The sequence below is a fragment of the Pristiophorus japonicus genome, chromosome 23, assembly GCF_044704955.1.
Source record: "Pristiophorus japonicus isolate sPriJap1 chromosome 23, sPriJap1.hap1, whole genome shotgun sequence".
Lineage (NCBI taxonomy): Eukaryota > Metazoa > Chordata > Chondrichthyes > Pristiophoridae > Pristiophorus > Pristiophorus japonicus.
Window position 1 is genome coordinate 44,272,518 of NC_091999.1, and position 11,260 is coordinate 44,283,777.

At 49.2% G+C, this 11,260-nt stretch overlaps 1 pseudogene; it reads left to right on the forward strand.

Moving 5' to 3' along the window:
- Nucleotides 1-10,364, forward strand: part of LOC139235509 (zinc finger protein 850-like) — an 84,594-nt pseudogene extending 74,230 nt beyond the window's left edge.
- Nucleotides 10,365-11,260: the final 896 nt, after the last annotated feature.

Sequence of the window (11,260 nt, forward strand, 5' to 3'; positions counted from 1 at the left end):
TAAATCCCCTTTCTCATCTTCTCAGGGACCAACATTTACTTTAGACACTCTTTTCCATTTTATATATCTGTGAAAGCTTTTACTATCTGTTTTTATGTTTTGCATAAGTTTACATTCGTAATCTATCTTCCCCTTCTTTATTCCTTTCTTAGTCATTCTTTGCTGTCGTTTAAAATTTTCCCAATCTTCTAGTTTCCCACTAATCTTGGCCACCTTATACGCATTGGTTTTTAATTTGATACTCTCCTTTATTTCCTTGGTTATCCCCGGCTGGTTATCCCTTCTCTTACCACCCTTCTTTTTCATTGGAATATATTTTTGTTGAGCACTATGAAAGAGCTCCTTAAAAGTCCTCCACTGTTCCTCAATTGTGCCACCGTTTAGTCTCTGTTCCCAGTCTACTTTAGCCAACTCTGCCCTCATCCCACTCTAGTCCCCTTTGTTTAAGCATAGTACGCTCGTTTGAGACACGACTTCCTCACCCTCAATCTGTATTACAAAATCAAGCATACTGTGATCACTCATTCCGAGAGGATCTTTTACTAGGAGATCGTTTATTATTCCTGTCTCATTACACAGGACCAGATCTAAGATAGCTTGCTCCCTTGTAGGTTCTGTAACATACTGTTCTAAGAAACAATCCCGTATGCATTCTATGAATTCCTCCTCAAGGCGACCCCATGTGATTTGATTTGACCAATCGATATGTAGGTTAAAATCCCCCATGATTACTGCTGTTCCTTTTTCACATGCCTCCATTATTCCCTTGATTATTGTCCACCTCACCGTGAAGTTATTATTTGGGGGCCTATAAACTACGCCCATCAGTGACTTTTTCCCCTTACTATCTCTAATCTCCACTCACAATGATTCAACATTTTGTTCATTAGAGCCAATATCATCTCTCACAACTGCCCTGATATCATCCTTTATTAACAGAGCTAACACACCTCCTTTCCTTTCTTGTCTATCTTTCCGAATTGTCAGATACCCCTGCATGTTTAATTCCCAGTCTTGGCCACCTTGTAACCACGTTTCTGTAATGGCCACCAAATCATACCCATTTGTAATGCTTTGTGCCGTCAACTCATTTACATTATTTCGAATACTTCGTGCGTTTTAGTAGAGATTTTTAATACTAGTTTTTAAACCATGATTTTTTAGTTTTGACGCCTCCTGCAGCCCCTTTATATTCATACATATTGTCCCTTCTTATCACCTTGTGGTTTACACTTCCACCAGTGCTAATCTGCTTTGTTGCCTCCTGGCTTTGGCATTCTTTCTTGGAGTTCTGTTCATCTGAGCTCTCACCCACTCTAACTAGCTCAGAGACCCCTCCTGGGTTCCCATCTCCCTGCCAAGCGAGTTTAAAGCCCTCCCAACTGTACTGTCAAAACCACCCGTGAGAACATTGGTCCCGTCGCTCTAGAGGTGTATCCTGTCCCGACTTGTACAGGTCCCACCTTCCCCAGAAGCGGTCCCAATTGTTCAGGAAACTAAAGCCCTCCCTCTTACACCAACGGGAGAGTCGAGAGCACCAGCTCCAACTGTCGCAGGAGAGAGAGTGGAGAGCACCAGCTCCAAGTATCACAGGACGAGAGAGTGGAAAGCACCAGCTCCAACTGTCGCAGGATAGAGAGAGGAGAGCACCAGTTCAAACTATCACAGGACATTAATATAGAACATTAATCTCCAGCGCAGATATAGGGGTTATTAAGATCAGCAGAAACAAACAATAACTGCCAGAATGAATATGGTTCAATGCCCAATGCAATCCCAGTAAATCCGGTTCTATTCACCAACGCAGTATTGCAATGGCGGCGTATTTACCCAATATGCAGCACGGGCAAGAAAATGCCGAACCCAGACTTCAGGAGTTCAGTGCGCAGGCGCGTGTCCTGGCTGTGTTTGGAGCATGCGCGGCGAATGTAATGGCGAAGGAGAAATGGGGAACATGCCCTCCGCAGAAGCGCTTAATTTGAGCGGGTGAAGGGGAGCAATGGACCAGCGGGTGGCGCGGGAGGCTTCATAAACCAGCGGTGCCCGCCGCCAGCCCGGAATAAAAACCGGAATATCGGCGGTTGCAGCTTCGGGTCTTTCTCCGGTCACAGGCCCAGGCTAACGGCGGCCATCTTCGTGCAGGAGCGGGTTCAGTGCTCCGCCATCTTTATTTGGTGAGTCGCACCGCGCATGCGCGGCCATCTTGGTTCAGGAACAAAGTGAGCGATGTCAGTGTCTGTTTCCAACCGGGTCCCAGTGGGTAAAGGAGTGTTTCAGATATTTTATTCTCACTCTCCACACCTCGAATTTCTCACCATCTCCCCTAAAGGCGATGCTTAGTACCGACCTTATGGTTTAAGACCTACATAATTGTAACAGAGAAGGCCCAGAAATATTCACTCCTTGGGTTAGAATCCCCATGTTCAGTCCCAGGGTTAGAATCCCCATTTCATCATTATCATAGGCAGTCCCTCGGAATCGAAGAAGACTTGCTTCCACTCCTGAAGTGAGTTTATTGGCGGCTGTACAGTCGAATACGAGAGCCACAGATTCTGTCACAGGTGGGACAGATAGTCGTTGAGGGAAGTGGTGGGAGGGACTGGTTTGCCGCACGCTATTTCCGCTGCCTGCACTTGATTTCTGCATGCTCTCTGCATTGAGACTCGAGGTGCTCAGCGCCCTCCTGGAAGCACTTCCTCCACTTAGGGCGGTCTTTGGCCAGGGACTCCTCGGTGTCAGTGGGGATGTCGCACTTAATCAGGGAGGCTTTGAGGGTGTCCTTGTAACGTTTCCGCTGCCCACCTTTGGCTCGTTTACCATGAAAGACCTCCGCATAGAGCACTTGCTTCGGGAGTCTCATGTCTGGCATGCAAACTAATTTGCCTGCCCAGCGGAGCTGATCGAGTGTGGTCAGTGCTTCAATGTTGGGGATGTTATCCTAGACGAGCACGCTGATGTTGATGTGCCTGTCGTCCCAGGGGATTTGTAGGATCTTGCGGAGACATTGTTGGTGATATATCTCCAGCGACTTGAGGTGTCTACTGTACATAGTCCATGTCTTGAGCCATTCAGGATGGTGGGTATTACTACAGCCCTGTAGACCATGAGCTTGGTGGTAGCTTTGAGGGCCTGGTCTTTGAGCACTCTTTTCCTCCGCTGGCTGAAGGCTGCACTGCCGCACTGGAGGTGGTGTTGAATCTCCTCATCAATGTCGGCTTTTGTTGATAGGATGCTCCCGAGGTATGGGAAATGCTCCATGTTGTCGAGGGTCATGCCATGGATCTTGATGACTGGGTGGCAGTGTTGTGCGTCGAGTACAGGCTGGTGGATGATCTTTGTCTTATGGATATTTAGCGTAAGGCCCATGCTTTCGTGTTCCTCAGTAAATACATCGACTATATCCTGGAGTTCAGCCTCAGAATGTGCACAGACGCAGGCGTTGTCCACATACTGTAGCTCAACAACAGAGGTTGGGGTTATCTTGGACTTTGTACCAGAGGCGGCAAAGATTAAACAGCTTCCTGCTGGTTCTGTAGTTTTGTTCCACTCCAGTAGGGAATTTGTTGACTGTGAGTTAGAGCGTGGCAGTGAGGAAGATTGAGAAGAGGATGGGAGTGATGACGCAGCCCTGTTTGACCCCGGTCCGGACGTGGATTGGGTCTGTAATGGATCAGTTGGTAAGGATTATGGCCTGCATGTCGTCGTGGAGCAGGCGAAGGATGTTGACAAATTTTTGAGGGCATCCGAAATGGAGGAGGATGCTCCATAGAGCCTCATGGTTCACAGTGACAAATCCCTTTGGAAGGTTGAAAAAGCCCATGTATAACGGCTGGCGCTGGTCCCTGCATTTTTCCTGCAGCTGTCGCGCTGCAAAGATCATGTCTGATGTGCCCCGTGGGGCACTGTGACTCCAGGAGGAGCTCCTCAGCCACAGGGAGAAGACGGTTGAAGAGGAATCTGGCAATAACTTTCCCAGTGACTGATTAGCAGGGAGATTCCTCTGTAGTTGCTGCAGTTGGACTTGCCCCCTTTTTTAAAGATGGTCACGATCATTGCATCTCTGTGATCTCCCGTCATGCTCTCCTCCCTCCAGATGAGCGAGATGAGGTCATGTATCCATGCCAACAGCGAATCTCCGCCATGCATTAGCGCCGCAGTACGGATTCCATCCGCTCCCGTAGCCTTGTTGTTCTTGAGCTGCCTTATGGCTTTTCCTACCTCGTGCAACGTTGGTGTTTCACTGAGGTGGTGGCGGATCGCATGCTGTGGGATGGAGTCGAGAACACTCGAGTTAAAATCATAATCTCGATTAAGGAGATCTTCGAAGTGCTCCTTCCAGCGGGCCTCGACAACCTCGGTGTACTTGATGAGTGTTTCCCCATTCTTGGCCAGCAGTGGGGTGGGGCCTTGGGAGTTTGAACCATAGGTGGCCTTGACTGATATGAAGAATCCTCGCACATCATGGCTGTTGGCCAGTTGTATCTCCTGTGCTTTCTCCATCCACCAGCTGTTCTTTAGGTCGCAGGTTTTTTGTTGGATCTCAGCTTTGAGCCGCCTGTAATGTTGCTTTGCTGCTCCTGAGTTGGGTTGTTGCTTGAGGCTCAGAAATATTAATTCTTGGATCACCTGATAATTCTCATCAAACCAGTCCTGGTGTGTTCTGGTTGAATGACCAAGTGTCTCTTCACAGGCACTGGTTATGGAGGCCTGGAGGGCAGACCAAGCGCTGTGGGCATTCAGCATCTCAGCGTCATCAAGACATGACAGGTTAGCTGTGCAGCATTGGCTGTATAGGGCTCTCTTAGCTGGGTCTTTAAGTGCCCCGGCATTGACTTTCTTGTGGCACTGCTTCTGCTGTCCCCTCCACTTTGGGGCTATGTTAATGTCGATGATGGATCAGGCGGTCGTCGTCCAGCAGTCGTCAGCTCCTGTCATGGCGCGGGTGATGTGCACACCCTCGCGATCCCTGGCTCGGACGATAACATAGTCGAGCAGGTGCCAGTGTTTGGAGCGAAGGTGTTGCCACGATGCCTTGTATTTGTCCTCTGGTGGAACAAGGTGTTGGTGATGAGAAGTTCATGTTCTTGACATTTTGTCAGGATTAGGGTACTACTGGAGTTGGCTTTCCCTACCCCCTCACTGCCAATCATGCCTCCCCAGAGGGCTGTGTCTTTGTCGACCCTGGCGTTGAAGTCACCTAAGAGGATCAGTTTGTCACCTGCAGGGACGCAGGACAGGGATGTTTCGGAGTTGGAATAAAAACCCTCTTTGGTCTCCTCCATTGAATCGACTGTTGGGGCATACGCACCGATGACTGTTGCACATTGGTTCCGGAATAGGGTGAGTTGAAGAGTCAAGTGGCGTTTGTTAACCGCACAGGGGGTGTCTTTGCGGCTGTCGACCAGCTCATTTTGATGGCGAAGCCGACTTTATGAAGGTGGAGTTCTTACTCTCTTTTCTTTTCCAGAAAAAGGTGTAACCTCCATCTTGTTCCTTGAGCTGGCCTTCCCCTGTCTGCCGGATCTCGCTTAGGGTGGCGATGTCGATGTCAAAGCTTCTAAGTTCCCGGGCAACTATGGTGGTGTGGCATTCTGGCCTGTTGCTGTTGGAGTTGTACAATGGGAGTCGTGACGTTTCAGGTCCATAACTTCATGTTAACGGAGTGGAAGATGCCTGTGTGTGAGTTCATTTAACGTGGGGCGGCATAGCTGAGCAAGGTCTTGGTCCAGTGGCAAGGGATCCAAGCCGACTGGAGACCAGACACTTCTGTATGAGCCTAATTGGCTAAGGCGAAATGTTGGCTGCAAGCTCGGTGCTGAGTAGTACCCTTGTTGGTAAGTGGTCCGAGGCTTGGTTGGGGGCTGGCATTAGGAAGTCAGTTGTCCGCTGGAGTTCCAAGTGGGAGGCCAGAAAGGAGTAGGAGGGTGAAAGAATCATAGCCAGGCCACCAGTGGGGAAGGGGAGGTCCAGCCGTCGATGAGGAGAGACATGTAGGCCCGCTGCTGGAGGGATGAAAACCCGCCGCTCGAGGGATGTAGGACCGCCGCAGGAGGGGCCGTGTGATGTCACGGTCGCCGGCTCAGAGGCACACCTGCTTGCTGGGCGTTGTCGTGAGTAACCTGGTTTCAAATGGCTGAAAATGATGCTAATAAAACACACCAAACTATTTTCTATTTTGAGTGGGGTACAGTATTCAATTGCTTAATAAAATATTTTTAAAATAAAATTATTCTTATAGGTATCTCCACGTTGTTTAAAAGTTTCTTCAGACGTTTTAAAAGTTTCTCCCGGAGTTTTAAAAAAGGTTTCCCAAGTTATTTAAAATTTTCTCCAGAGGTTTTAAAAGTTTCCCCAAGTTGTTTAAAAGTTTCTCTTGAAGTTTTAAAAGTTTTCACAAGTTGATTAAAAGTTTAAAATGAAAGTCAGTAGTAAGCTACCTGCCTTCATACTGTTCCATGGGTGCTGCCATCCCTCTGCAGCTGCACAAAGCCCTGGCTAGACCACACCTGGAGCACTGCGGGGAAGTAGAGGCTCAGTCATCTCTGAAGGGGGCCCGAATGCCTGGACGCCATGTACATTCCCAGTGTTAGAATCCCCATGTGCAATGCCAGCGTTAGAATCCCCATGTACAGTCCCAGGGTTAGAATCCCCATGTACATTCCCAGCGTTAGAATCCCCATGTACAATGCCAGCGTTAGAATCCCCATGTACAGACCCAGAGTTAGATTCCCCATGTACTCTCCTAGGGTTAGAATGCCCACATACTCGCCCAGGGATAAAATCCCCATGTACAGTCCCAGGGTTAGAATCTCCATTTAAAGTGCCTGGGCTACAACCCCCATGTATGGTCCCAGGGTTAGAATCCCCATGTACTCTCCCAGTGTTAGAATGCCCAAGTACTCTCCCAGGGTTCGAATCCCCATGTGCAGCCCCAGGATTGGAATCCCAATGTACAGTCTCGGGTTTGGAATCCTGTGACTACACAGATGAAGAGAAAAACTGAGGCCTTGAATCTGAGTTGGGGAAAAATCGTAGAAACATGATTAAATTTATATCCTAAACTATTTAAAATCAAATCAAATGAATTGTTGCAATTAACACATTACTTTCATGCCAAATGGGAAACAAGTGATGTGTGGGCTGTGCAGGAGTGTTTGTGCCCGGTTACACAGCATGTCCTGGCTCTCCACTCCAAATGCACTTCTTTAGGTTCAGAGTCTCATTGACACATCCAAGTGACGAGATGGACCTCGCCCTTTAAACCCCATCAGAGAAATATCAGCATTTGATGTTTAATTTCCTAAACCTTTATAAAACACTGGTTAGGCCTCAGCTGGAGAATTGTGTTCAAGTTTGGGCTCCAAACTTTCGTAATAATGGCAAGCTTTTAGTGAAGGTGCAGAAGAAATGGTGCCAGGGAGATGGGACTTCCGTGATGTGGAGAGCCTGGTGAAGTTTTCTCCAGAGAGCAGGAAAGGGTAAAAGGAGATTTGATGGAGATGTACAAAATTATGAACGATTTAGATAGAGTAAATATGGAGAAAGTGTTTCCAGTGGCATGAGGGAAAGTAACCAGAGGAGTCAGACTTCCGATGATTGGCAAAATAACGAGAGGTGAGAAGTGGGATCATTTGTTACTCAGCAAATTGTTCCAATCCAGATTGAACGGTCTGAAAGGGTGGTGGAAGCAGATTGAATTGTAACTTTTAAAAAGGAATTGGATAAATACTTGCTGGGAAAAATATATCGAGTAAAGGGTAAAGAGCAGAGGAGTGAGACTCATTGAACAGCTCCACCAAAGAGCCGGCACAGACAGGATGGGCTGCATGGCCTCCTGTGCCGTACTCTCTGTGACAATGGCGGATGATCTTACCCAGAGTGCGCCGCCTGGTAGAATACGTCCTATCTCCATCAGCAGGGGGGCAACGTGGGTAGGCCTGGTCCCTGGAGAGCCGGGGACTGATTGGAGTGAGCACGGCATCAGCATCACCAAATGTGGCTCTCAGGCGCCAGGCAACACCGAGTGTGACTCTCAGTCCCGGGCAACACCGATTGTGGCTCCCAGGCCTCATGCAGCATGCCCCATGCATCATAGAGTGCGGGTCTCAGGCCCCGGTCAACACCGAGAGTGGCTCTCAGGCCCCGGGCAACACCGATTGCGGCTCTCAGCCTGCGTGTCAAAGCCTCCGGGCCTGGCACCAGCAAACCCCAGGGGCAGTGCCTCCCCCAAACCATGAAATACAGCATGACCAGCAATTCCCAGCCGCTCCATATCAGGGTGGGTGCTGGATGCGGAAGTCACTCCCTGGTCTCCTGAACAGTATAATATTAGCCAGTCCCTTGAATCGAGGATGACCCACTTCCACACCAAATCTTGATGAGTTCACAGATGTTTCAATATGAGACCTGATATTCCAGGTCCCGAACTACATATTGAAGGGTGGGAGATGCCTGTGCGTGGATTCTTTTAACGCGTGTGTCCGTTGCATACCAGCCACCACACAGGCTGAACAGAGCGAGGTCTTGGTCCAGTGGGAAGGGTTAACCAAGACGACTGGAGACCAAGTTCTATTGCGCAGACCTGGGGCACATACTCCTACTGCCGATAGATCGCAGTGTGGTCTGGCCCATGCTGTCCCTGGGCCCTTTCCTATCCCGGGCCCCGAACTCGCGCCTCTTGTGGCCCCAATCTCTCTGCCCCAAACTCTTGTCTCTTGTGGGGCCAATCTCTCCGCCCCGAACTCTCGCCATTCGTGCGCCCCAATCTCTTCCCCCCCTGAACTCTCGCCTCTCGTGGGGCCCAATCTCACCGCCCAGAACGCTCGCCGCTTGTGGGCCCCAATCTCACCGCTCCGATCCCTCACCTCTCCTGGGCCTCAATCTCTCCGCCCTGAACTCTCATCTCTCCTTGGCCCCAATCTCTCCTCCCCGAACACTCACCTCTCCTTGGCCCCAATCCCTCCATTCCGAAAACTCACCTCTCCTTGGCCCCAATCTCTCCATTCCGAAAACTCACCTCTCCTTGGCCCCAATCTCTCCATTCCGAACTCTTCCCTCTCCTTGGCCCCAATCTCTCAGCCCCCAACTCTCGCCTCTTGTGGGCCACAATCTCTCAGCCCCGATCTCTCGCCGCTACTCCAGCCCGACCTCACCACTCCTCTGCTGCTTGCCGCACCACCTGCTGTACATGGGCCATTCTGATGATCCTGTCCATGCTCCAATCGCTGACCTGGATTCTGGCACAAAGCCAAATCTAGAATCTCAACTCTACAAATCCAGGGCAATTTAGAATAAATCGCCTCTCAACTATGCTGCAAATGTTAGAAAGACGCTTTGGATACCTGGCCTCCTGTGTGGGTCTGTTTGTTGCATCTGTTTGAGCTGGAGTGGAGATGGAGGAGAAGCTGCTGGGTTTCACCCCCAATATTTCTGTGCCCAGTGGGACCAACAATTCCCCATGTGGGGCTGTCAATGGAGGCGGGTTCCCTTTCCTGAAGGACATTAATGAACCAGTTAGGTTTTACCACAAACTGCAGCTTTCATGGTTACTATTTCTAGTGCTGGTGCCAGAAATTACCAAGTTCATTAAGCTCAATTTCTCAAAGTGCCTTTGTGTTTTTGTGGGATCTCTCTCATCCACCCTTTTTCTTGACTGAAATTCACTTTACAGGGTATTAAAAGGGGAGGATTTATCGACCGGAGGCTCAAACATCACATTAACATCTGACGAAATCACTCGATTCATCGGGAATGGAATATCATCCAGCAACTATGGATACAAAAAGCACTGTTCATAGCGGGGAGAAAGTGTACACATGCTCTGTGTGTGGACAAGGCTTCAGCCGATCATCCAACCTGGAGAGACACAAGCGCAGTCACACTGGGGAGAAACTGTGTAAATGTGGGGACTGTGGGAAACGTTTCAACTACCCGTCCCAGCTGGAAACACACCAGCGAGTTCACACTGGGGAGAGGCCGTTCACCTGCTCTGAGTGTCAGGAGGGATTCACTCAGTCATCCAACCTGCTGATACATCAGCGAATTCACACTGGGGAGAGGCCGTTCACCTGCTCTGAGTGTCAGGAGGGATTCACTCAGTCATCCAACCTGCTGATACATCAGCGAATTCACACTGGGGAGAGGCCGTTCAGCTGCTCTGAGTGTGGGATAGATTCAATGAGTCATCCAACCTGCTGGCACACCAGAGAATTCACACCGGGGAGAGGCCGTTCACCTGCTCTGAGTGCGGGAATGAAATCATTCAGTCATCGCACCTGTTGAGGCACGAGCGAGTTCACACTGGCGAGAGGCCAGTCACCTGCTCTGAGTGTTGGAAGGGATTCACTCGGTCATCCCACCTTTGAGGCACCAGCGAGTTCACAAATGACTGTAGGGGTTTGATTATGCTGTTATTGCTGCTGTTAATCACACCCGACTGAACCATGTTCAATCTGACAATTGGGGTTTGTTTCCGCTGATGAAAACTCCTTTAACTGGACTGGAGTTTAATATTCGGGATATAGACAAATAAATTCGTGTTGCTTTCAACACATTGCTGCAGGCTTTTCTCTTTCCCACCCGAGTGTTTAGCATCACCTGGCTGGAGCTCAGAGAGGACAATCTGGGGGGAGGATCATATGGGTGAAGCACTTCAGCATGGACACAGTCCTTCAGGGTCATACTGAGAGCGGCAAATGCACTTTGTTCTTTCTCATCTCTCTTCACTGACAGCAACCCGTGCGGATTAATCTTGACAGTGTAAGGTGCGGATGATATCCACCTAAGGGTGCTAAAAGAGATGGGATGGGTGCTCTGCCAGCCCCTTGCCCATATCTGAATCAGCTCAGTCGATTCATGTGTTGTTCCCTGAGATTGGAAGGTAGCACATGTAATTCCTATTTTTCAATTGTGCACAAGTCAGAGATCGGAAACTGAAGGCCCATCAACGTGACCTCGATCACTGGGAAGGTGCTTGAAGGGATCCTGAGAAATGCTGTTTTCCATCATGGGGAAAGTGAAGGGGCCATTAGAGATACTGAACATGGATTCCGGAAAACAAGGTCACGTCTTACAAACTAGCTTGAGTTTGTAAAGAAGTTGTTCGGTTGGTGAATGGGGGAATCCGGTTGACATTGTCTACCTCAAGGTGTCAAACTCATCTTCTAGGATGTGCCTGATCCAATATCCTGGCACTTGGCATGGGACACATTCAGCAAAAGCTATTAAAATAGGAATAATTGAAGATAAACTACATCGGAAT